The sequence below is a fragment of the Agelaius phoeniceus genome, chromosome W (assembly GCF_051311805.1).
Source record: "Agelaius phoeniceus isolate bAgePho1 chromosome W, bAgePho1.hap1, whole genome shotgun sequence".
In the NCBI taxonomy this organism is placed as follows: Eukaryota; Metazoa; Chordata; class Aves; order Passeriformes; family Icteridae; genus Agelaius; species Agelaius phoeniceus.
This window is the reverse complement of record NC_135301.1, coordinates 18,143,519-18,169,799: the sequence shown is the minus strand read 5'-3', so window position 1 is coordinate 18,169,799 and position 26,281 is coordinate 18,143,519.

Genomic DNA, 26,281 nt, shown 5'->3' with positions numbered 1-26,281 from the left:
CCAGTTGGCGGCGGGTTCCCATCTGGGTTGCCCCGTGGGTTGGATCCTCTTCTTGTGGTCCGGAATGTCCTGGGTTGGTGCGGGGTTGGGTCTGGGTGGCCTTTGATTTGTTGTCAGCGCCTGGGGCTCGACTGGGTGGCGCAAGAAGTTTAACGGACGCTGCTGGTAACGCTGCTGATTCTGGGGTCTTTGGTAATTGTTACGGTGGTATCGGGGGTGTGATCTCTCTGGGCAGTCCTTTATATAATGTCCAAGATCCCCACAGTGATAGCATTTAGCTTGGTCTTTAGAAGCTATTACTGCATATGCACCAGAAACTCCTTCAGCAATACCCTTAGCAACTGCTTGGGCCACTGTATTTTCAGTGGACATGTGACGTGTACAGCATTCTAGCATTTGCTCTATGGTGGGGTCTGTGTCCATGGGTAGAGACCTCAAAATGGCTTTGCATTTTTCATTTGAGTTACTCAAGGCAAGCTTACATAAGAGTTCCTTCTTTGCCTCTGTGCTCTCTATCTGTTTCTCCAGAGCATCTCTAAGTCTGTCCACAAATTTGATAAAACTTTCATCTGTCCCTTGTTTAATAGTAGAAAAATGCATTGTTGGCATTGACTCATCGTGCACGAGAAGTAAAGAGGTTTTTGCTGCGAGAGCGATGTCCTGCAGTGCCTCTTTATTCAAGGTTTCCAATTGGTCTGCTGGTTTCTGTAAGTCACCTTCCCCAGCTAGTTGGACTACCGTAAAATTCGTCTTATTAGCATCCGCAGAATATGAATCTGATAATGTTTTTAAATGTCTTTTCCAATGCCTGTCCCATAACAAATATTCTGCTGGGGACAGGAGGCAGTGTGAAATATTTTTTATATCGTGGGGAAGTGAGACGTGCTGAGAACATGGCTTCTAAGAAATTTCTAAAAATATGTGAGCTTCGCCCATGTTCTTTGGTTATATTTCTTAATTGCACTAGTTCCTTATTCGAGTTAGCCTTCCATGTCTTTATAGTGGACTCGCCACCGTTCCGTCCTTGCTTATATTCTACTGGGAAAGCATTAATTTTCTGTGCCAGCTCCCAGTCCCCAGCTTTGGTCGCTTCTATCTTAATAAGAGCCCATGGATCCGTGTGGATCGTATCAGAATCAGATTCACTGCAAGAGCTCTGGTCCTCTGAGGAGGACTGGGGGGGGGTTGCTATCCGTGACTTACGCTTTTTTCTTTTGGAAGCGTTTTTCAAAGGTTTCAATGGCTGGAGGGGGAGACATGGCATGACCTGGCTAGGGGGAGGTGCCACTGGAGCTGGGATCGCAGCACAGCATGCACAGGACCGGGTGGGGGGGTCTGGGATTCCGTTCGGGTGTCATTGAGGGTGGGCGGGGGGTTGGGGGGACGCGTGGTGGGGGCAGGGGGGCTGGGCAGGGTGGGGGTGCAGGCATGGGGGGGGTGGGGGTGAGCAGGCGGTGGTACCGGTCCGGGGTGCCGCGGTTACGGGGTGGTGTGGTGGGACTACGCTTGTGTGAGGTCTCCCTGCTGTGGCAGGCAGGGAGCAGGGGGAGGGGGCGGGGATGGACACGGGCTAGGGAGAGGCCGGGGTGTGGCTCGGGGAGCCGTCGGGAGGGGCCGGGCCGGTCGGAGCCGGGGAGGGGGGAGCGGGGGCGGCGGGCGCGGCGACAGGAGGTATGGTGGGAGACAGCAGCGCGGGGGTGGGGGGGTACGCAGCGGAGGGGAGCAGAGCCAACGCAGGGGTGGAGGGGGCGGCAGAGGCGGGAAAAGGGACCCCCGGGACTGGAAGCAAGGAGGAAGCTGAGCTGGGGGTAGGGGGGATGTGTGGATATATAGATAAGACAGGATTTGCGGAGTTAGGCAGTGCAGGTCCCGCAGGGGTGGAGGATGTGGGAGGGGGAACCGTGGTGGGCAGCGTAACCTCTGCTTTAGGAGTAACGGAGTCGAGAGGGACTTTAGGACCTAAGGGGTGATGTGAGGTATGCAAGTGACTTTCCTCTGAGTCCTTATCAACCTTGTTAGTATTTGAAGAGGAAGTGTCTGTTACCGACTGCAAAATCTTTTCTCTGTTAAATCTTTCAATGGTTTTAGTTATTATATGGAATAGAGGCAAATAATTAGTTACAGAGAAATCCTGGTTTGTTTGGGAGATATATATTGTGTTCCCGATCATATCCCAAAACAAATTTTCAATGACTGCTTTCTTATCAGTATCAAGGTATTGCAAAATAATCCAAGTTACAAATTTTTTAAGGTTAGTTTTTGAGAGCTTGCCTTTAGAAAAGGAGAAGTTGTTAGCAGATAAGATTTCTAAAATAGTTAAATGTATCTCTCGGTTTTACTTAGTTTTAATCTACTAAAAATTGTACCCATGTTAATGGTTAGCCCTTCCAGCAGAAAAAAATGTGAAAAAAAAGGAAAAAAATGAAAAAAAAAAGTTTTAGAGCCCCGAAGTTATGCGCGCAATATTAGCTAATACTTACAGTTCCTGGGGTCCAAGATCTGTGGAAGGGGTCTACTGCATCAGTTCTCCTCGGAACTTTTGTTCAGATGTAAGTTTTGAGTGTCGAACTGACCCTCCTGGGGAAAGGATTTTCTAAAACGAAAAGTCCCTTCACAGAAGGAGCGGCTTCCCGAACAGGCAATCACAGAAAACCCCGGGGGGCTTCATTGCTCAACCGACGGCTATTGCCTCTGGGATAGTCCGAAGTCATTGGGTGCCACTTTAAGAACCTCTCATTGGCGTTATTATAAAGCAGAGCAATAGGGCTCAGGAGCTCAGTCCCTGGGTAGGGACCGGGTGCCCGAGGCTAGCTCGCTCATGCCAACGCCGCGGGGCTACCATCTAGCAAGCATGGTGATTATCAGCTCTATAGTGATTGCAAGCTCTTAGGATTTCAGCTTTGCTTGCTAGGTAGTGGTGCCCTGGGCTGGAGGCTGCAGCAGACGGAGAGAGAGGAGAAGGAGAAGGTGCAGGCTGTTCCATGAAGATGGCTTTATTTGGGGAGGTCCGTGAAGGGTCTCTGCTCTTCTTCTTTCTCCCCTAATGGGGTACAGTATGCTTCTTTTATAGGGTTGGAAAGGATCCAAGCTTGACCAATAGGTAAGGGGTTAACATGACATTGCCTTATAGGGTTACAGAGATAGGTTAAGGGTAGAGGACAGGGAAACAGGAATTTTCTTTTGTTGTTAGAGCATTCCTATTGTTCATATTCTCCATGGTGCTTTTCCTAAATCTATGGGGTTTACTACACCCCAGCGCAGCTGAGACCAGAGACCCCTGCAGCCCGTGCAGAAAACCAAAGACCAACCATGAGACGGATCCTGACACAGCCCAGCCGCAGCTCCCTGCCACAAGTTACTGGTGGGTCAGGTAGGCCTCAGGTGTGATGCTAACCCTTTCAGTGCTTCAATCCTCCCTTGAGTGAAAAAACAGAACAAGATGCAAGCATGTAAAGGAACAGCATGAAGACATCAAGGTCAATGAGGAAGAAGTTAAGTCTCAGATGGGAGGGAGGAGAAGAGGCCTTGTTTTGGAGGAGAAATCCTCTTCTAAGCTATGGAGAAAGGACTCTTTTTCCTTATAACACATGAAACTACGGGGAGATGAAAGTGTTCAAATTGGTATCGAGCAAAGGCCTCCATGCTAAGATAAGCAGATGTTGAAATAGCTGTGATCTCATGAGAAGTTTGAACAGAGGAAGAGAGAAGAGTAGTCCTGTGCTTCCAGGAGAAGAAGAAGAAGATTTCTGTTCCCAGGAATGATTTTAGAGATAGATGATAGGAACTTTTGCCTTTGAACAGCTCATCTTTAAAACAATACCCCATAAGTTGACATGGCCCATCAACAAGCTGTGGGAAGGCTTGTGGCAATGGGAAGGATTTCGTGATGGCAGGGTTTCCCAGGCAGCTGCTACTTGAGATGAAATTGAGAACCACGAGAGAACTGTTTTTTCCTCTTGTGGTGAAGTCTCCACAACCTTAACTAGAGGGACTTCTCTCCCTCAGTGAACTGAAGAAAAACTATTTTAGAGGTGGTAAACTGACTGGAAATCTTGGGTGTGGTTTCTTTATATTGTCAGTGTGAAAGAAACGGTTGGGGGGGGGGGGGGAGAAGTGTTCTGGAGAGTTTGTTTTGATTCTTACTGCTTTTTTTCTTTCTAGTTACTTTTAATAAAATTTTCTTTATTCCCTTTTAAAGTTTTGAGCCTGCTTTGCCTCTCTTCTAATCCTATCTCACAGCAGGAAATGAGTGTATTGGTGATTGGCCAGCACAGAACCCACCACATTCTTTGGTTCATTGGCCAGGAAAATCTCAAAATTGGTGAACCAAAACCACTACACTGTTTTTTTCCCCTCCTCTGCTCCAATTATAGCAGAGGAAGATGAGTAGATGATTTTTGTGAGTGCACTGGCATTTGGCCAGCAGTCAACCCACTACATTCTGTCACCCTCTTTGTCCCCCCACCTATTTTCTTTCTTTCTTTCTTTCTTTCTTTCTTTCTTTCTTTCTTTCTTTCTTTCTTTCTTTCTTTCTTTCTTTCTTTCTTTCTTTCTTTCTTTCTTTCTTTCTTTCTTTCTTTCTTTCTTTCTTTCTTTCTTTTTCTTTCTTTCTTTCTTTCTTTCTTTCTTTCTTTCTTTCTTTCTTTCTTTCTTTCTCTCTTTCTTTCTCTCTTTCTTTCTCTCTTTCTTTCTCTCTCTCTCTTTCCCTTCCTTCCTTCTCCCTCTCATATCAAATAAAACCCATACTATTGTCACTGGCATATGGTCTCGTTTGCACCTTAATTCAGACAGAGGCATTTTTAAGATCATAACAATAGGAGAAATGAGTCTGAATGTCTTCACAAACAACTCCATCAGACAGAACCAATCAGGTTCTGGAAGAATGGCTGTGAGGGTCTTTAGGAGAAATTGGTGTTGTCCTACAAATGGGTCTTAATGTATTCACAAACATCAAGCCAAGCAAGTTTGTTGCAGAACCCAGACAGTTTGAACTTCTGAACTTGAGGGGGAAATGTGCAGGCTTTATAGACTTCTGAATATTAACTTTTCTGCCCAGGGTGGGCTTAAATCTCATTTTAATGGTTATATGATGCATGATGAAGGGGGAGGAGGGGGGGATACATGTTCAAGGGGAAATATGTGGTAAGCGGCTTGGGAGGGCTGTACCTTCCTAGTACCTCAGCCAATGGGGAAAGGAAGAGGGAAACATGTGGCCGGGAGTTTAGGATAAAAGGAGGCTGTGTCCTTCAAAACTTCGAGATAGACCCCACCAGGGTAAGGCCTAGTGGCCTCTATCCCTTTATTCGAATAAAGTTGCAGGACTCCTCTGTCTCCTTTGTGGACACTGGCTTTTCACAGCATGGATTTTCTCCACATAAGGTCCCAGAAACTGTACAGCAGAGAACTGTGAAAAACACATTCACTCTCCTGTGAAAATTTAAGCAGTTTAATAAAGGACAATAGGAAACAAGGACCATAGAGCAAAGGTTATTACAGCTGGGTGTTTCTTGGCACTCAGCCAAGGCCACACTTATCTTTGGAGATACCCCTTAAATACTTTTTCCATTACATCCGCCTGTTGCATATTCATAGACCCTTATGCATATCCATAAACTAGTTTACATTTTCCAGGAACTATTTTACATGGCCCCTCCTCGGTCCACCTTTTTAGAGCATGCGTGTTTCTTTGCTGTGGTTTTGGCTCCTTCTCTTTATCACTTCCAGTTTGGGCCTTGGTCCACACTGCCTTCAGACGGTGAGTGCTGATAGTTGGCATATGTCACCATGATATTTTCTGAAAAATCCCTTTGCCAGGATTTTTCTCCTGAGATGCTGAGAAGCCTCAGAAAAGGAAGGTAAACAATAATTATCTGATTGCTTGGAATGTGGTTTGGAGGTTGCTTACCAACAGGTGCATCTTTGATTGGTTCCATGTGAATTGTTTTTACTGAATGACCAATCCCAGTCCAGCTGTGTCAGACTCTCTGGTCAGTCACGGGTTTTTATTATCATTATTGTCTAGCCTTCTGATGTCTCCTTTCTCTTTCTTTAGTATAGCTTTAGTATATAATTTCATATAATATATTATAAGATAATATAACATGATATCATATCATAAAATAATAAATCAGCCTTCTGAGAACTTGGAGTCAGATTCTCATCTCTCACCTTGTCCTGGGGACCCTCACAACACCACAACAGGCATATCTGTAGCAGGTGTCCTCATCCTATGTTCAGTGGATGTTATCCCATCCAAACAGGCATTTTAACACAAGCATAGCTATTTCACTACTATGTCTAAGCTTAATTAACAACAGAAATAAAAATGATATCTTTATAACAAAGTTACTTTAACATCACACATATAAAATCCATTTTCATATTTGCAAAAAGCCAATATTATAATATGTATCTATAACAACAGCAATGACCAAAGTACAAATAACAAAAGACTAGATTTGTTGCTGTCATAGATCTAAATCAATTGATCCTGTTACTTCAAAGATTCTGGGCTTAACTGGGTGATAATACAAAGGGAACAGTTGCCTCTACCAAAATAACACTGTGAGAATGATAAAGAAAATATGAGCAAAATATTGCCAAATTTGATATTACAGGTTCATACACAGCTTTATATACCTTACAAAAAGAGTGTACTTATATGTAGCAGCGTGTGGCTACTGTGACGATCGTGTCCAGGGAGGCCACAATCCGATGGCAGGGGAAACAGACGAGACAAGTCTCTTTGTTGTTAAGAACGAGAGTCCATTTTATTTCCCTCCCCCCACCTTGTGCCAGGGGAGGGGGGGAGGAGGAGGAGGCGGAGGCCCAGGAGCCGGAGCAAAGCCCAGAGAGCAGAGAGGATGCAGACCCAGGGCCATGGGGTTTTATCAGGTGTCCCATGGGAGGAGTCTTAAGATCAGATTACAGCCTCCTCAGAATGGGAAGGTTACACACTTATGTACAGCTTCCCTCAGCTAACAATGATAGGAAGTTCGCTGGATGTAAAAAAAAGCAAGTGAATTTACAGCAGGAAGTAATCCCAGAAAGCAATTGTCATCACTTTGTAGTTCCAGCAACGTTGCTGGCGCAAGAATTATATTTATACTTTAAATCATCACAGTCTAATTTTATTTTATATTACTTTTAAACTTTGTGCTTTTGGAACACTTTTTTGTAGAGGGCATCATGTCATATTTTACCAACTTTCAAAGTATAAACTAATAGCTAAGAATGCTTGATTAAAATGCTTCTGTTTAATACAAGGAAGCAGACATTACAAATTTCAATAACGCTTCTCCATTATGCTTCCTTTCTTCACTTTTTAATGCTGAACATCCATTATTATTTTTTATTTTTTAATTTTAGGATTTGGTTCAGAAGAAAAGCACGTTGCTTTACAGACTTGAATTCTACTCCTTCTACAGGCAGCCTTTCCCAAATCTTATTCAGCTCTCATTTAACCTTATTTTTACAATGATTTCATTAACCTCCTTACAGATGTTAGAAATTTAGGCCTGAAGGCTGTCACTGCTTTATGAAAACCCAATGATGACTGATCTGGCATTGTTCACACTAAAACACCTATAATTTTTTTTTTTTATTCTTTTCATATATGCATGCATGCAGGGTATTTCATACAACAAATGACCAGAAACAAATTCTTTCATACTTTCTTTCATCATGTAACCATGCAGAATTCTTCATCTTATCTGGCCTACTTAAATTATATGATCAAATTAAAATGCTATTACATTCAGCAAGCTAGAAAACTCTATATGACAGTGCAGTAGTACAGGTGACTTATTGAGGTACTATCTGGTAATCTATCACTAAAAACCAGAAGCTGGAATTGGGGAAGAGGAGTGATATTTGAACCTTTCCCTCTCATTGACTACCCCACACCTTATTACACTTCCCTCACTTAAAATTTGCATTTTGAAACAGCTTTGAGACATAAATTAGTCATTTTGCAATTTGGGAGTAGAGGACATTACTTTTTCCCTCAAGGTAGAATTTCTACTCTGTTCACATTCAAACTGCATTGATTATTTAAACAGGAGGGAGAAACTGAATGAAGATGGTACTGCATAAATGCCCTTCTTTGAGGGCAATGCAATCCTGCTCTTGGTTTCATCCCAGCCTCCTTCCTTCACATAGTACCAGTCCCAGCAGTAATCCAGTCCCCACAGGGCTGCTGCAGACCCAGGATTTGCTCCCTGACTGCAGCAGTGACCTAGGCCCCATGTCACTTATTCCAGTCTTGAACCCCTATGGAAATGCTACCTTGCTGGGAAGGTGGCCTTACTTGTTTGCCCAAATTATACCATCACTCTTGAGGGAACTCAGCAATGTTGGAGCTTTTAACACTGCGGTCAAAGGCACCATGGAGAAGTCCACATCATAATCCTGAGGGAGGGGGACAGGATGGGACTGGAAATGAAGCAGCAGCACAACTAGCCTACCCAGGGCTTCCTCATTTCAGCAACTCATGGAGTGTGGCCTTCTCAGAGACCCCTGTACTGGCGTCCTAGGGTGATGTTATGATGCTTGTATCCCCATTTGTCTGTTCTGTTTATGTGGGATATTATGTTCTGTGCCTTGAAGACTGGCTCTGAAGAGGGAAGTTTTGCTTTGGTTTGTTATCAGACTGCTCCCCCACAGCTGGCGGGACACAGAGACAGGGCAGTACATAGTGCGGCTTTTGCCGTTGGCTTTGCTTTTCGCTTTGCTCTTGCTCTTGCTTTGCTCTTGCTTTTTGCTTCTGCTCATTAGTTAGTTTAGCTAAGCAGTCTGATTTTTCCCTGGACTGTTTTTCCTTTCCCTTTTTTGGAACCACTCGAGCCTGCTCCAGACTGGGACCTGGGAAACACCAAGAGTTTGCACCTTGTGGCCTGCAGCAGCCATCCCCAGTGCCAGAGGGACTGATAACAGAGCGACCACTCCCAAGAGAGACTTTCTGAATTTGTCATCTTCTTCAGAGCGGTGAAAGAGTGTTGTCATCCAGTATTGTTCATTTTGTGTGCTGGGGGGTGTTTTGCCTGTTAAATAAACAGGTTCTTTCCACTTCTCTCTGAGGAATCCTTCCCAAACTGGTTGGGGGTAGGGGCTGTGTGGGTTTGCTTTCTGGAGGGGCCCCCTTTGGAGGTTTTCTCCCAAATTTGCCCTAAACTATAGTAGAGGAAATGTTTTGTATTTGAATTTCTGTATAGAGGCTTTACCCCAGAGGTCCCGGTTGCCCTTGATGGGCTGAAGCTGCGATGTCCTTAATTGGGCTGCAGCTGTAACCAATGAAGATGACTGGGATAAAAGGGGGCGGGTTAGCCAGTCAGGGGGAGTCCTGACCTGAGAGAGAACAGCATGCAGAAGAAGGAGTCTGTGAAGATCTACAGCCATGAGAATACACCCAAGAGGTATGGACTTTAGAAATCTGATAACAGCCATATGAGACTCTAGAAATAATAGAACAACAACACTAAACCAGGACAAAATTTGGTGCCCAACATGTGGGGCTCGAGAGAGAGAGTGGGAAAACCCTGGTCTGACTGCATTTTGGTTGCCATTACTCTGTGTTAGTATAAAGCAGTTAATAGCCATGTTTTTTGAATTCATAATGTCTCTTGGGGTGAAGGCTTGCATGCATTTCTGGTCCCTAGGTTTTCTTGAGATCTTAATACCTCTATGGTCCCTAGGTTTTTTTTTTTTTTTTTATCCAGAAATAGCTCTAATATTGTCCCTAATATGTAGTTTTTACAGCAGAGGGGCAGTGGCCAGAATAGCTATCCTGCTGGGCTTGGTGGTAATGATTTATAAGAAGTTTATAAAGGTGTTGGGATCTGTTCTAGTTATGCATGGTTCATGGCAATGGTTATGCACCCAGTTTGTTAGAGGAGGAGCAGCTGGGAATGAGGCTTTTCAGCCTTTGCTTTCCTTCTTCTCCTATGAATCTGTTACCTTCCTATTAGAGAATGTTCAGTTTCCCCTGAATGTTAGAGACCATCTTTCTGGTATTCAATCTGGTAACCTTCCTCTATACAGTCTGCAGCTGCTCTAGAATGAAGGCTGAGATTTCTAGATGGGCTGATGAGACCCCTGACCCAGGAGTAGACCCAGGCATGGAAAATCCTGAGTGATGTGGGAAATGGGAGGATATGGGCCAAATCCTGAAGGAATTCTCTGATCCTATAGTCTGGGACTTTCCACATGAACAGATTCAGAACCCAGCTGAGGTGGGGAAATACCTGAAAGAGAAGTACCGTGATGTCCCTAAGGAGAAAAAGATCATTGCAGTGAGCTTGGCCCTGGCATATGCTTATCGCACACTGCTAGATACTGTTGGGCAGCAGACAGAGGAAGGGGGGCAGGGAGATAAATCAGCAGCTATCCCAGTCACTCAGGCTACAGCCAATACCCCAGGCTTGAAGCTAGCAGCCAAACCAGATAGTGAGCCTAAGCCAGCAGCTAAACCAGACAATAAGCCTCAACCAATCAATGGTTGTTGCTACTAGCACTAGAAGCAGAAAGTGCACAGACAAGACTGATCGACCAGTGGATGATGATGATGCAGGAGAAGGACCCTCAACACTTCCTGGCATAAAATAGGGAGTCAAAGCAACAGGCACAAGATCAGAAACCAGTATTGAGTCCTTTTCCCTGAAGGACCTTGGTGGCCTACGGAAGGATTACACTCGACGATCTGATGAATCCATAATTAGTTGGTTAGTCCATCTTTGGGATGCTGCAGGCAAGGCTGCAATTCTGGACAGCACTTAAGCGAGGCATTTGGCATCCCTATCATGTGATCCTGTCATCGACCAAGGAATGATGAGGGGGGCTATCTCTCACAGCCTCTGGGCACGGGTCTTGGAAAGTGTAGCACAAAGATACCTGTGTGCAGATGATCTCTACATGCAGCAAACCCAGTGGAAGACCATAGAACAAGGGATCCAACGCCTGAGAGAAATGGCAGTGGCAGACATTATCTTCTCAGATGACATAACAGCTAGGAATCCAGACTTGGTACCATGCATGTCTGTGATGTGGCGGAAACTTGTACGACTTGGGCCACACAAATATGCTTCTGCCTTAGCCATAATGAAGTGGGATGAGAGGGATGAGACTGTGCTGGATATGGCAAGGAAGCTCCGAGCATATGCAGATGCTGTACATGGCCCAACACATGCCAGAATCGCAGCGATGGAAACACGTCTGCAGAAATTAGAGGACAAGATAGGGGAGAATCATAAGACACTCAGGGAGGAGATTAAAGAAGACCTTCTCCAAATCTCGGCAGTACAGATCAGATGTTCTGGTACCCAACGCAGATGTTCCCCAGTGTAGGAAAGACATTCTGTCTGTGCTGTTCTTGTAAGCCATCAAAGGCTTCCTGAAGATAAAGGAAAGCCCCATATCTCTCCTGAGGAAGACACCAAGGTTGTCACCATGGAGACATGATGAAGGAGAGAAAGTTAAAAGATACAGACTCTAGCTGGCTCACAGAACAACGTGGCTCCTTGATCATTTACTGAGAACTTTGTTACATTGTTTCTTTCTTATAACCAATAGGTAATGAATTTCTATGTTAGGTAAATTTAAATATCTTGAAAAAGTATAAAAGCAACATGTTGCTATAATAAATCTCTCTTTCACCCTTCTGATGGAGTCGTGGTACTTTGTGCTGTGTCATGCTCTATAACAACACCCCAGATGGAGAGAGTAGGTACACCCCATGAGCTGAGCTGTGGTTCTACCTGCATGATTGTGGAGAAAACATGAGGAGATGGGATGGAAAATCTACTGCTGCTTTGGCCCAATGGGTGCATGACTTGAAAGAAGGCAACGCTCAGAGAGGAAGTTCCACCAAAAGGAAAGCAGCTCCAGTTGCCTGTAGCCGAACTGCCAGGTATGATGATGATGATGACATGTCTGATCCTCTTGAAAGAACCTCCAAGACATATGTCAAAGGAAAGAAGGATAACCAGGCTTAGAGAGGCCCTGCCTCTAGCCAGGTAGAGGCTAGGGAAAACCGTGTTTTCTGGACTGTGTGGATTTGTTGGCCTGGCACATCAGAACCACAAGAATATAAAGCTTTAGTCGATACTGGTACGCAGTGTACATTAATCCCATCAAGACATGTGGGGACAGAATCTGTTTCTATTGCTGGTGTGACAGGAGGATCACAAGATTTCACTTTGGTGGAAGCTGATGTGAGCCTGACTGGAAATGAGTGGAAGAAATACCCTATTGTGACCGGCCCAGAAGCCCCATATATTTTCAGCATAGAGTACCTCGCAAGTGGGTATTTCAAAGACCCAAAATGACTCAGGTGGGCATTTGGGATAGCAGCTGTAGTGACAGGGTGTCCAGAAATTGAACACCTTGACTGGACTGTCTGAGAATCCATCTACAGTAGGACTTCTGAAGGGACAAGACCAACAGGTACCAATTGCCACTTCCACAGTGCATTGCTGACAGTATAGATCAACTCGACATGCTGTGATCCCTATCCATAAGATGATCCGAGAGCTGGAGAGCCAAGGGGTGGTCAGAAAAACCCACTCACCCTTCAACAGCCTCATTTGGCTTGTGCATAAATCTGAAGGAGAATGGAGTTTGACGGTGGACTACCATGCATTTAATGAAGTGACTCCACCACTGAGCGCTGCCATGCCAGACACATTAGAGCTCCAGTACAAGCTTGAGTCTAGGGCAGCAAAGTGGTATGCCACTATCGATATCCCCAATGCATTTTTCTCCATTCCTCTGGCAGCAGAATGCAGGCCTCAGTTTGCCTTGACCTGGAGAAGCGTGCAGTACACCTGGAACCGACTGCCCCAGGGGTGGAAGCACAGTCCCACCATCTGCCGTGGACTGATCCAGACTGCAGTAGAAAAGGGTGAGGCTCCAGAACATCTGCAATGTATTGATGACATCATTGTGTGGGGGAACACAGCTGCGGAAGTGTTTGAGAAAGGAAAGGAAATCATCCAAATCCTCCTGGGAGCTGGTTTTGCCATCAAAAAGAGCAAAGTAAAGGGACCAGCTCATGAGATTCAGTTCCTAGGAGTAAAGAGGCAAGATGGACGGCATCAGATTCCTACGGATGCCATCAAAAAGATCATAGCTATGTCTCCACCAACCAATAAGGAGACACAAGCTTTCCTAGGTGTCATAGGCTTTTGGAGAATGCGTATTCCTGAGTACAGTCAGATTGCGAGCCCTCTTTACCTGGTCACCCGCAAGAAGAACAATTTCCACTGGGGCCCTGAGCAGCAACAAGCCTTCACCCAGATCAAGCAGGAGATTGCTCATGCAGTAGCCCTTGGCCTGGTCAGGACGGGACCAGAGGTGAAGAATGTGCTCTACTCTGCAGCCGGGAACCATGGTTTGTCCTGGAGCCTTTGGCAGAAGGTGACTGGGGAGACTCGGGGTCGACCACTAGGATTTTGGAGTTGAAGCTACAGAGGCTCTGAAGCCAACTACACTCCAACAGAGAAAGAAATCTTGGCTGCCTATGAAGGAGTGCAAGCTGCCTCAGAGGTGATTGGTACAGAAGCGTAACTTCTCCTGGCACCCTGACTACCAGTGCAGGGGTGGATGTTCAAAGGCAAGGTTCCTTCTACCCACCATGCCACCAGTGCTACATGGAGCAAGTGGATTGCTCTTATCACTCAGCGCACCCGTATAGGCAAACTGAATCGCCCTGGGATTTTGGAGGTAATTACAAATTGGCCCGAAGGTGAGAATTTTGGTGTCACAGATGAAGAACAAGAACCAGTGACGTGCTTAAGAAGCTCCTCCATATAACCAACTGCCACCAGAGGATATACGCTACGGTCTTTTAACTGACCGTTCCTGTCGCATTGTAAGAATGAATCGGAAGTGGAAAGCAGCCATATGGACCCCCACACGACAGGTTGCAGAGGCCACTGAAGGAGAAGGTGGATCAAGCCAACTTGCAGAACTCAAGCTGTTCAACTGGCTCTGGACATTGCAGAAAGAGAAAAATGGCCAAAGGTCTACCTCTGCACTTATTTGTGGATGGTAGCCAATGCTCTGTGGGGATGGCTGGAGAGGTGGAAAGAGGCTAACTGGCAGCATAGAGGAAGACCAATTTGGGCTGCTGATGAGTGGAAAGACATTGCTACCAGGGTAGGGAGGCTACCTGTGAAGGTCTGCCATGTAGATGCCCATGTCCCCAGGAGTAGAGCTAATGAGGAGCACCAGAACAATGAGCAGGTAGACCAGGCAGCAAAGTTAGGGGTGCCTAAGATAGACCTAGATTGGGAACACAAGGAAGAGTTATTCCTAGTTCGATGAGCCCATGATGCCTCAGGCCATCAGGGTAGAGATGTCACCTATAAGTGGGCACAAGACCAAGGGGTGGATTTAACCATGGACAGTATATCACAGGTTATCCATGACTGTGAGACATGTGCTGCCATCAAACAGGCCAAGCAAGTGAAGCCCCTATGGTATGGTGGGCAGTGGTCCAAGTACAAGTAAGGGGAGGCCTGGCAGATTGACTACATCACACTGCCCCAGACACGCCAAGGCAAGCGCTACGTGCTCACAATGGTAGAAGCCACCACGGGATGGTTGGAAACCTACCCTGTGCCTCATGCTACTGCCAGTAACACCATCCTGGGCCTTGAAAAGCAGGTCCTTTGGAGGCATGGTACCCCTGAGAGGATTGAGTCAGACAATGGGACTCATTTCAAGAACAGCCTTATCAACATCTGGGCTAGGGAACATGGCATTGAGTGGGTGTACCATATCCCCTACCATGCACCCGCTGCAGGCAAAGTGGAGAGGTACAATGGACTACTAAAAACCCGGTTGAAAGCCTTGGGTAGGGGATCTTTCAAAAATTGGGAGCAGCGTTTAGCAAAGGCCACCTGGTTAGTTAACACCCGAGGTTCCACCAACCGAGCAGGTCCTGCCCAGTCTGAGTCCCTGAATATAATAGATGGAGATAAAGTCCCAGTGGTACGTGTCAGAGGTTTGTTAGGGAAGACGGTGTGGATCAATTCTGCCTTGAGTACAGACAAACCCATTTGTGGGGTCGTTTTGGCTCAGGGACCAGGCTGCACATGGTGGATAATGCAGAGAGATGGAACAACACGATGTGTACCTCAGGGAGATCTGATTGTGGGGTGAGAATGATATGCAAATATCACTGTTCGTTGGATGTTACTGCCATTGTCTGTACATTAAACCATACAGACATGAGATAGAAGAAAATGTGTTAAGTGTCAAAGGTCCGAGCAAGTGAAAGATGGACTTTTGAGTGAGTAACATGAAAGATGGGAATCCTGCAGCTCCATAGTATGGTGCCTGGATTCAGTGGTCCAGTGTGGGGGTGAGATGAGGGCATGATGGTTAGTGCTTGTAATTTTTTAGGGGGAAATTTTTATGTGAATAAAATGCATGATGTTTGGTAGTATATTGACGATATGGGAATAAGGAGTGGAATGTCCTAGGGTGATGTTATGATGCTTGTATCCCCATTTGTCTGTTCTGTTTATGTGGGATATTATGTTCTGTGCCTTGAAGACTGGCTCTGAAGAGGGAAGTTTTGCTTTGGTTTGTTATCAGACTGCTCCCCCACAGCTGGCGGGACACAGAGACAGGGCAGTACATAGTGCGGCTTTTGCCGTTGGCTTTGCTTTTCGCTTTGCTCTTGCTCTTGCTTTGCTCTTGCTTTTTGCTTCTGCTCATTAGTTAGTTTAGCTAAGCAGTCTGATTTTTCCCTGGACTGTTTTTCCTTTCCCTTTTTTGGAACCACTCGAGCCTGCTCCAGACTGGGACCTGGGAAACACCAAGAGTTTGCACCTTGTGGCCTGCAGCAGCCATCCCCAGTGCCAGAGGGACTGATAACAGAGCGACCACTCCCAAGAGAGACTTTCTGAATTTGTCATCTTCTTCAGAGCGGTGAAAGAGTGTTGTCATCCAGTATTGTTCATTTTGTGTGCTGGGGGGTGTTTTGCCTGTTAAATAAACAGGTTCTTTCCACTTCTCTCTGAGGAATCCTTCCCAAACTGGTTGGGGGTAGGGGCTGTGTGGGTTTGCTTTCTGGAGGGGCCCCCTTTGGAGGTTTTCTCCCAAATTTGCCCTAAACTAGGACAACTGGGCAGGAAGGCAACATCAAGTAAGAACCAGGTCATCCTGCTACCTTTGCTTAGTAACCGTTGACCCTGGATTCACCAAGGGATTCCAGGTGTACATGAGTTATTTGAGAAAGCAGATGTCACACCTGCCCTGGAAAAATGCCTGGCATGACTTTTTTCCACACCTGTCAGTGAGGGTATGTGAAAGCAGAGTTTTTGCTCCTTTAAGGGTATCTGTTCAAGGCCTTTTTCCATGCAAAAAGGAATTTAAAAAAAGGAGGAAGACATAAACAAGAACATAGAGGGACACAAACTTGATGGACAAATAATAAGGGAGTGTCTTGGGGTGATTTTATGATGATACTTTATTCCTTATTCGTCTGCTTTATGCCCAGAAATGACTGCTGTAGCTTTAAGATGGACCTCGGGGTTGGGCAGAGAGCCTCGGGCTCCCATGGCTTTGGTTCAAATTTGTGGAGAGCTTTGTGGATAATTGGCTAGCTGAGAAAGGCCACTTTGATATGATACTGTTGGATAAGTTTCAAGGAGACAAGCTGGGGATTAAGTAGTCAGTGTCCAATCACTGACAAGAGTCATGGTAACCTTGCTGCAACATGAAGACGGGGGAGAGAATCTTTTGCCAGAAAAATGAAGATAGCCTTGGTAGAATAGCCACAGGAATGTAAACGTAGAAACAAAATAATCATTAGAGCATAGAAGTAGGTGTGGTTGATTCATGTGTGTTTTAACCAATAATGAGCTCAGCTTTGTAATATGTATAAGCTTCATTAACACCAATATAAATATGTGTGAGCTATCAATAAACTTTGGGATTTGCTGTTCACTCATATTGAGTGCTGTTCTTCCTCCGCTGACCTGACAAATGGTGACCCAAGATGTGATTGCTGGTAGCCACAGTCGATCGGTGTAAGGAGTTCGGGTCCTACTGCAGCAAGGACGGCGAAAGCACCACTGAAAAAGGGAAGGTGCCGCGCCCTGGGTGAACTCATCGGAGACCCCGGCTGATGCGTGCTGCCAAGACCTTGAAGGGCTGCAAAAAGCACGCTGTTATTTTTAAAATGGATAAACAAAGGGAAGCAGCATATGATTTATTTACTTGCTTTTTACAAAAGCGTCAGATTAAGGGTATAGATTTTCAGAAAGAGCTTCCTGGGTTGTTAGCTTGTGGGTATGAACAGGGACTTTTTCAAAATCCTCACACAGTACATGAGTTAACAGAGTGGCGTAAATTTGGGGATAAGTTGTGGCAGGCAGTCATAGATGATGATAAAACTGCAAAAAAGTTGGGAAAGTTATGGCGAGTCGTGCATGAGGAGTTGTTGCAATATCAGGCAGAGGAAAAGGCTGCTCAGCAAGCTAGTGTGGTGCATGGAAAGAACAAGAGTTATGGGGACTGGTTTAATTGCCCATTACCCCCTGCCACGTCCACAATCAATCTGCCACCAGCATCAGCTTCTGCTTTAAGCAGCAGCTCCCCGCCAACATCGGCTCCTGTTTCAGGCAGCAGCACCCCCCCGCGTGTGCTGCAACAGCACCGTCCTCACCGCCTGTGTCAAACCCTACATCTCCTCCTCCTAGTAATGCGCCGCTCCCTGGGTCAGAAAATGACCTAGCGGGGGCCATTGCACAGGAGCGAAGGAAGGCATGGGCAGCAGTAGCAAAAGAAATCATGGATATGGGGGATGAGGAGGCTATAAAAGCTGCTATGGATGTTGCCTGTCTGGTAATTTATTCTCCTGTGGCAGGGGGAGGGTTTCAAGCAACAATAACTGCTTTGGATTGGAAGTTGCTATCACAGTTACAGTCTACAGTTAGTCAATTTGGGGTAACCGGTGAGCCCACAAAACAAATGCTGGATTATATCTGGGGGACTCAGGTTTTGCTGCCGGCTGATTGCAGAGGAAAAGTGAAGCTTATCTTCACTCAGCATCAGCAGCTTTTGTTTAATGCACACTGGCAATCACTCTGTCAAGAATGTGTGGCAGTAATGCGGCAGCCAGGCAACCCGTTACACGGAATTACCCTAGATGAGTTAATGGGTCTCGGGCCTTTTCTTCGGATGGAGGCACAAGCGTTAATTGGTCCTGATAAGTGTCGGGAGGCTATGCGTCTGGTACGGTTGGCTATAGACAGGATAAAAGAACTGGGAGGAATTCCTTCTTACATGGGAATAAAGCAAGGTAGAGATGAGTCATTTGGAGCTTTTATAGATAAGGTGGCCAATGCTATTGAGTGGGCAGGAGTCCCTGAGTTCATGAAAGAGACCCTGCTAAAGCAATGTGCTCTCCAGAACAGTAATCAGGCTACTAAGAATGTGTTAAATACCCTGGGAGCTAACTGGTCTATAGAAGAAGCTTTAGAAAGACTGGCAAATGTACCTTTAGGAAGTCAGGCAATGTTAGTAGATGCTATTAAGGAGTTAGGAGCAGGATTACAAAAACAGGCAGAAACATCACAAAGTCAGGTGTTAGCCACGCTCGCACCCCTCCAGGCAGCAGCAATAAATACTCCACGGGCTCCATCTGCTGGCCGATTCAAATGCTACCGGTGTGGAGGTATAGAGCACACACGACGGGCTTGTCCAGCAGTCAGCGTCTGGTGCCAAAATTGTCACTTGGATACCCACAACACCGGAGCCTGCAGGCGCCATCCGGGAAACGGGAGAGCCAGCGCGTCCACCAGCTGCCGCGCTCAGACACAAGTAGCAGCTGTCACCGCTTCAGCTCAGCTTCCCTTCAGCCAGCCACCACCGGGAGCCTCGGATTGGATGTGGCAGCTGCAACAACAGTAACCCTGATGACCACCCAACCGGAAAAAGTTCAAACTGGAATAAAGGGACCACTCATTATTGATAGATTACCTATGGGAGCTTTACTTTTGGGTCGTTCCTCAGCTACCATGATGGGATTATTTTTTTTACCTGGAGTAATAGACACTGATTTTACGGGGGAAATTTGTGTTATGGTGCATACTCTTTTTCCACCTATACAAATCGAAAAAGGACAAAGGATAGCTCAATTGATTCCTTTGGAACAGTTGGCTAAAACTTTACCACCTCGTCAAACACAGTCGAGAGGAGAGCGTGGATTTGGTTCCACTGGAGGACTTACTCTTTTAACAATGAACCTGAATGAGTGACCAAAGTGCACTGTAATACTGGATTATCAGGGTGAAAGGCAAACCTTGGAAGGACTATTGGATACTGGCGCAGACTCCAGCATTGTTAGTCCGGACTTTTGGCCCCACAACTGGCCATTACAGTCAACCACAGTGCCACTTACTGGAGTTGGAGGCCTAACATTTGCAAAAAAATCACCCATGCTATCTGTGACTATTGATGGCAAAACTGTGTGGAGTGTTTTCTCAATTGTACCTTTGCCTCCTACTGTACAGTGCCTCATTGGTCGGGACATTTTGGCTCAAATAGGGGTGGTACTGACAAATGAGCACCCTTTTGGCTAATGGCCATTGCATGGACTTTCCCAATCCCATTAACCTGGACCACAGATGTTCCAGTATGGGTTAAGCAGTGGCCATTAAAAAGGGAGAGTCTGGAACAAGTTCACATACTGGTACATGAACAATATAAACAAGGATATTTACAGTTGTCAACAAGCCCATGGAATACCCCTATCTTTGTTGTCAAAAAGAAGTCAGGGAAGTATCGCTTGATACATGATTTGCGGGCTGTAAACGAACAAATGGAGCCTATGGGAGCCTTACAACCAGGATTACCTAACCCGGCTATGTTGCCAAGGGACTGGCCACTTTTGATTATTGATCTGAAGGACTGTTTTTTTACTATTGCTTTACACCCTCGAGACACTAAGAGATTTGCATTTACTCTGCCAGCTCTAAACAGGGAAGAGCCGGACAAAAGATTTGAATGGGTTTCTCTTCCCCAGGGCATGCGCAACAACGCCACCTTGTGTCAACTGTATGTTGACAATGCTTTACAACCTTTACGGCGTGCCTGGCCTGAAACAATCATCTATCATTATATGGATGATATTTTATTTGCGCAGCCACAACCTTTTACAGGTCAACAAATTCAAGCAATATATGATGCCTTGAAGCTTTATGGACTGACTGTAGCTCCTGAGACAATCCAATTATCTGCACCTTGGAAATATCTGGGGTGGATACTTACTGATCAAATTGTTACCCCTCAGAAATTGCAATTAAACATTAAATTACATACATTGCATGATGTTCAGAAATTGCTTGGTGACCTACAGTGGCTGCGCCCCATTGTTGGTATCCCGAATGAACTGTTAGATGAACTTCGACCTTTGCTAAAGGGAACTGATCTGGAACAGCCTGTTCGTATAACCCCTGAACAGGTTGAGACACTGCAACAGATACTGGACTGTGTCACACAAGGCAGTGTTCGGAGATGCGATCCTGACCTTCTCACACAGCTGACAGTTTGGTGTGGAGCTAAGTTTTTACTGGGTGCGCTTACTCAGCAAAACAGAAAAATGGGGGAAAATATGGGCCTTGGAATGGATATCTCCTCCACTTCAACAGCATAAAACCCTTCTTCAAAAAATTGAAATTTTAGCTAACTTGCTCAAAAAGGGTCGTGAACGGGCGTTACAGATTACGGGAAAGGAACCTGATCAGATACAGATACCAATGAAGAAGGATACATTGACCTGGTACCTGACAAACAGTATGGAATTACAAGAGGCTCTATTGGGAGCCGGTAGTGTGATTGCCACTGATGATATTCTCAATATACCGTTGAATTGGATAGGGCAGTGGAGTTGGATTCAATGCCCAAAAAGATCACTAAAGCCCTTTTCGGATGCTATAACAGTTTATACGGATGCAGGAAGGAAATCCAAAACTGCTGCAGTAACCTGGCAGGAAGAGGGACAATGGCACCATCAAATACTCCAGGCTTCCGAGTTGGATACTTTACAAACGATGGAGTTATTGGCTGTTGTATGGGCTATGATGCATTTCTCCGGACCTCTCAACATTGTAACAGATTCTTTGTATGTTGCAGGAGTGTGTGAACGAATAGAGGATGCCTCTATAAAAGAGGTTCAAAACAGGAGGTTGCATGAGCTGTTCATACAGTTGCAGAGAGCAATTAAGCTAAGAAAGCATTCTTTTTGTGTTATCCATATCAGAAGTCACAAATGGGATATTGGTCTGGGAGAGGGTAACATGCGAGCAGATAAGCTAGTCTCAATCACACAAGCAACTCCAATTCCCAAGCAAACTATAGCCAGAGAGGCACACTCCATGTTCCACCAAAATGCAAAAGGCCTCCATAGAGAATTTCAGATATCTATGGAGGAGGCACGGGCAATAGTCAAAGCCTGTCCTATATGTAGTCATCATAATGGAGGCTGTGGACTAGGTCTGGGAGTTAACCCAAGAGGGCTGAGCACAAATGAGACCTGGCAAATGGATGTCACACATGTGGCAGAGTTTGGGAGGTTGAAGTACGTACATGTTACCATAGACACTTATAGTCATTTTTTATGGGCCACAGCACAAACTGGTGAGAAAGCAGGGCAGGTGGAGAGACATCTCAGTAGTTGTTTTGCAGTAATGGGAGTGCCACAGCGCATCAAGACAGATAATGGGCCTGCTTACTGTAGCAAAAGAATAAAGCAATTCATGCAAATGTGGGGGATAGAACACGTGACAGGCATCCCTAATTCTCCTACAGGGCAAGCGATCGTAGAGAGAGCAAATGGTACCTTGAAAACATTTCTGAGTAAATACACAGATATCAGAGAGCCACAAGAAAGATTGCTGAAGTGTTTATTTGTTTTGAACCACTTGTGTGTTTTCGGGGGAAATAAAGTTCCTGCTGTGATTTGTCATTATGTACAGGAAAAGGATGGTGTGAAGCAAGATGTATGGGTAAGATACAGGGATCCTAAGACAGGACAATGGCAAGGTCCTGCTAAGGTGTTATATTGGGGCCGCGGATATCTTTGTGTTTCTACCCCTACAGGATCTCTGTGGGTACCTGCTAAGTGGACCCTAGCAGCTGTGTTTGATGGAACACCTCAATCAACTGAGCGAAGAAGATCATCAGCGAGTGGAGACAAGGTTGTTGATCATCCTTCGACCAATACTTCTTAAACTGAAAGGACAGTGTAGTTTTGCCATCAATCAAGCATTTGATCGGTGCAAATCTGTTGATAATATATTAAGCTTGCATTTAGTGCTTTCTGATTTTGAATTTGAAGGGCCTAAGAATTTAGCTTGTATTAGTTGTCAAGATAGACATTGTGCTGCTTGGATACTGCTGTTTTGTGGAGGTTGTCAAGAAACTAAGTGGGTACATCAATCCCAATTACCTGAATTGTGGTGTAGGAGCTGTGGTTTCTATTGGCATTTAGACTCCTGGCAGAGAGAACTTAAATCATTTACAGGGCTACCTGGCTGCCAAGGGTTGCAGTTGTACGAATCACCAGAACAGAAAATCCTAGCATGGTTTAGGTGGGAAATTCAGCATTTAATTAAACGTGCTTTAGGGCAATCTAAGTCACACGTTTTACAATCTAAGTGTGGTAGGGGTGTTTCCCTGTCACAGTCAAGTGTGATAGGTCCTATTTCAGAAGATCAAGATCCCAACCAAGTGTGGAGGGATTGTTTGAAGGACCTAAAGAAGCTAAATCTGGGAAAAAAGAGATATTCTTAAATGTTTGTGACAAGCATGTTTGTTTCTGAAATGTCTGGATGGTTCAAAGGAATGCCTGGAGAGATCAGGGTGATGTGGAGACCTTATGCTATTATTTTATTAATTTTTGCTCTTTTTGTGAACAGTGCAGACCATCAAGCATGGGCCCCACTTCAACCCAAGACTAACATATGGGTCACCCTGGGAAAGTTAACTAAACAGGAGGCTATTTGCCTGTCATTGTCTTCTCCTGGCAATCCATTCACAACCTGTTTGGTTGGATTACCAGCAGATCCCTGGCCGTGCCTTTCACATATACCAACTTGTAAGGTCAGCAATGCTAGGACGAGTGTGGATCATTGGGATCAATGGGTTTCTCACTTTCCTATAGCACCGCAGGAACCCCAAGAGTTGGAGCTGTTAGGTTCAGTGATGGCAGATGCATGTATTCATTTTAACTATAGAAGCCAGCTGTCAGTCAAAAACCATTCTAATGTTGTAACTTCCAGCATGGCTGTCTACCGTAATGCATCGGCCTGGTGCAATTATATAACAAAGAGAGTGTCAGTCTCATCAAATGACCCTATTCAATTGCCGGCAGGTTACTTCCTGATATGCAGAGACCGTGCTTGGGCCGGTATCCCATCAATGCTGCACGGGGGACCATGTACAATTGGACGGCTGTCTCTACTTACACCCAACATGTCCATGATACTGAACATGAGCCGCCGCCATCGTAGAAGCAAATGAATGGCTCATGCATTTGCAGCCGATTGCCGGGATGATGTAAAGTTTTGGTCCCCAGCGGCCATAGTTGCAGCATCTTTCCTAACTCCAGGGGTATCAGCAGCAGGTGCTCATGCTATTTTAAACAAGTTGGGATGTTGGCTTGCTAAACAAACAAATGCAACTTCTTTGGCAATTTCTAGTCTTTTGCTTGATGTTGATTCTATTCGCCATGCGACACTTCAAAATAGGGCTGCAATTGATTTTCTCTTACTTGCACAAGGCCATGGTTGTGAAGAATTTGAGGGCATGTGTTGCATGAATCTTTCTGATCATGCACAGTCTGTTCACTCACAGCTCTCTGAGTTGCGGAGGTTAACTGGGAACTTACAGGTAGAATCAGGCCTTGGTATTGATGGATGGCTCAAATCCTTAAGCTTAGGATCATGGTTACGCTCTATTGTTAAGGTTAGCATTATAGTAGCCGTTGTAGCTTTGTTGTTAGTATTAATTTTACCGTGTTTTTGTATATGCTTACAGAATATGGTGCAAAAGATGATATCTACCACATTCAATCACACCATGCTTGTTCAACAGAAAAACGGGGAAAATGTGGAGAGCTTTTTGGATAATTGGCTAGCTGAGGAAGGCCACTTTGATGTGATACCGTTGGATAAGTTTCAAGGAGACAAGCTGGGGATTAAGTAATCAGTGTCCAATCACTGACAAGAGTCATGGTGACCTTGCTGCAACATGAAGACGGGGGAGAGAATCTTTTGCCAGAAAAATGAAGATAGCCTTGGTAGAATAGCCACAGGAATGTAAACGTAGAAACAAAATAATCATTAGAGCATAGAAGTAGGTGTGGTTGATTCATGTGTGTTTTAACCAATAATGAGCTCAGCTTTGTAATATGTATAAGCTTCATTAACACCAATATAAATATGTGTGAGCTATCAATAAACTTTGGGATTTGCTGTTCACTCATATTGAGTGCTGTTCTTCCTCTGTCGACCCGACACAAATTCCCTCTCGCCTAGGTGTGCTCCAGACTGCGCAGACCAGGATGTTACATTGTTCCTTTTCTTGGAGTCGTTTTTGCTTGCTTAGCCAATAAGCTTCATTTTTTTCTTCCTCCACATTTTTCCCTGGACTACAGTAGAGATCCTTCAGTTGGTTTTTTGTTATTTTTTTTCCCTTGAACTGCTTTCAGCTTAGTTTTTTTTCCCCCCCCACTCTCAGTAGCTTGCAGGGACTGCGCCGGATGGTCTGGGCCCCAGGAGAGACTGAGTCAGCAAAAGAAAAGACACCAAAACTCAGCAGCTTCACCTGCTGCAAGGAAGAGACTAAGGACAAAAAGGTTCCCAACTATTCTGCCCAAGTGACTGCGTAAACTCCTGTTCCTCCCCTTCCCTGAGACAAAGGGGGCAGCTGCCATCTTTGCCTCCCAGCCACATGGCCTGGTGGGGGGTGGGGGTTAAGGTTTTGAAATTTCAATATCTAGCATTTGTTCAATCCTTTTCTGTGCTTTGCAGGCATCCTTTTTTTGTTAATAAACAGTTTGGGGTTTTTTTCATTTTCACCCACTGGTATGCATTTCTCTCATTCACAAACGGGATTATTGAAGCCCTTCCCTTTAGAGGAAATGCTCATTCCCGGGCATTTTCTCCTAAAGTTTGTCTCTAAACTGAGACAGGGAGGCAGTCATGAGAATCAAACCTTGTCACACACTAATTGGTAAAAATATGTAGAGTGTGAGAATGTTTATTTTTCATAAGATTATTTGACTAGGGACCTTGTGAAATTGGAACGATAAGAAAAGAGGAAGACAAACACAGAAACGTAAAACATCACCAATTACCATTAAAGACAATAACCAGCAACAAATCTCTCCAGTCACACTAATTGATGGGCTATCAAGCAACTACAGGTGCTACTTCCAGGAAGATCGGTCTGGACCTCATGTCCCTGGGTAAGCTGGCCTGGGCTCCAGCAGCCAGACAGGACAAAGTTTTGGACCTGGAGCTCCCAGAGAAAGCAGCCACTCTTAACATTCCTTTGTTACCAGATGATAAATTGTCCGCACCTGGTGAGCTAACACAATGCTTGTTCTCCAAAAACCACTGGCCTATGGAACTGCTCAATGCCCATTGTGTAAGAAGGAGAACAGGAAGTGATGCCTTAAGGAGATGGAACAGAGGCTAGATAGAGTCAAGAGGAATAAAGTGGATATTTATTGAAGTGCCTTCAAAGGCCACACCCTGGCAGTACTGGAGCCATAGTCGTGGCTCTGCCTGGATGGCTCCAAGATGGAAGCAAAAGAGGGCTTGGTCACGAGATCTCACATTTTTATAAGTTTTAGTCCATTTGCATATAGGAGTTATCTGTCCAATTAATAGCTTCAAATGATGAAGTTTCATCCTCCTTGCTTGCTTGCCCACCCTCCTCTTTTCACATTTATGCTTTGGGCCTGAAGTTTAAAGAGATTGTCCGTGAGTCCCCAGCTGGAATAGGATTGTTTTGTCTTCACCACCCTGTGAAAAGATCCTAGTAACACTTAATATAAAGCTAAAAGCTGCACACCAAAGCAGAACAGAAGAACTTAAAACCTACGTATCAGTTTTCCCCCTTTAGAGGCTCTACAAGGCCTCTACCTTGTCGAGTCTCTATTCTAAATATCTACTGGCAATGACAGATAATTATCTAACAATAATAACTATCTAACACTAGATAAATATCTGACAGTAAATGCATACTTAATGGTTAATATAAA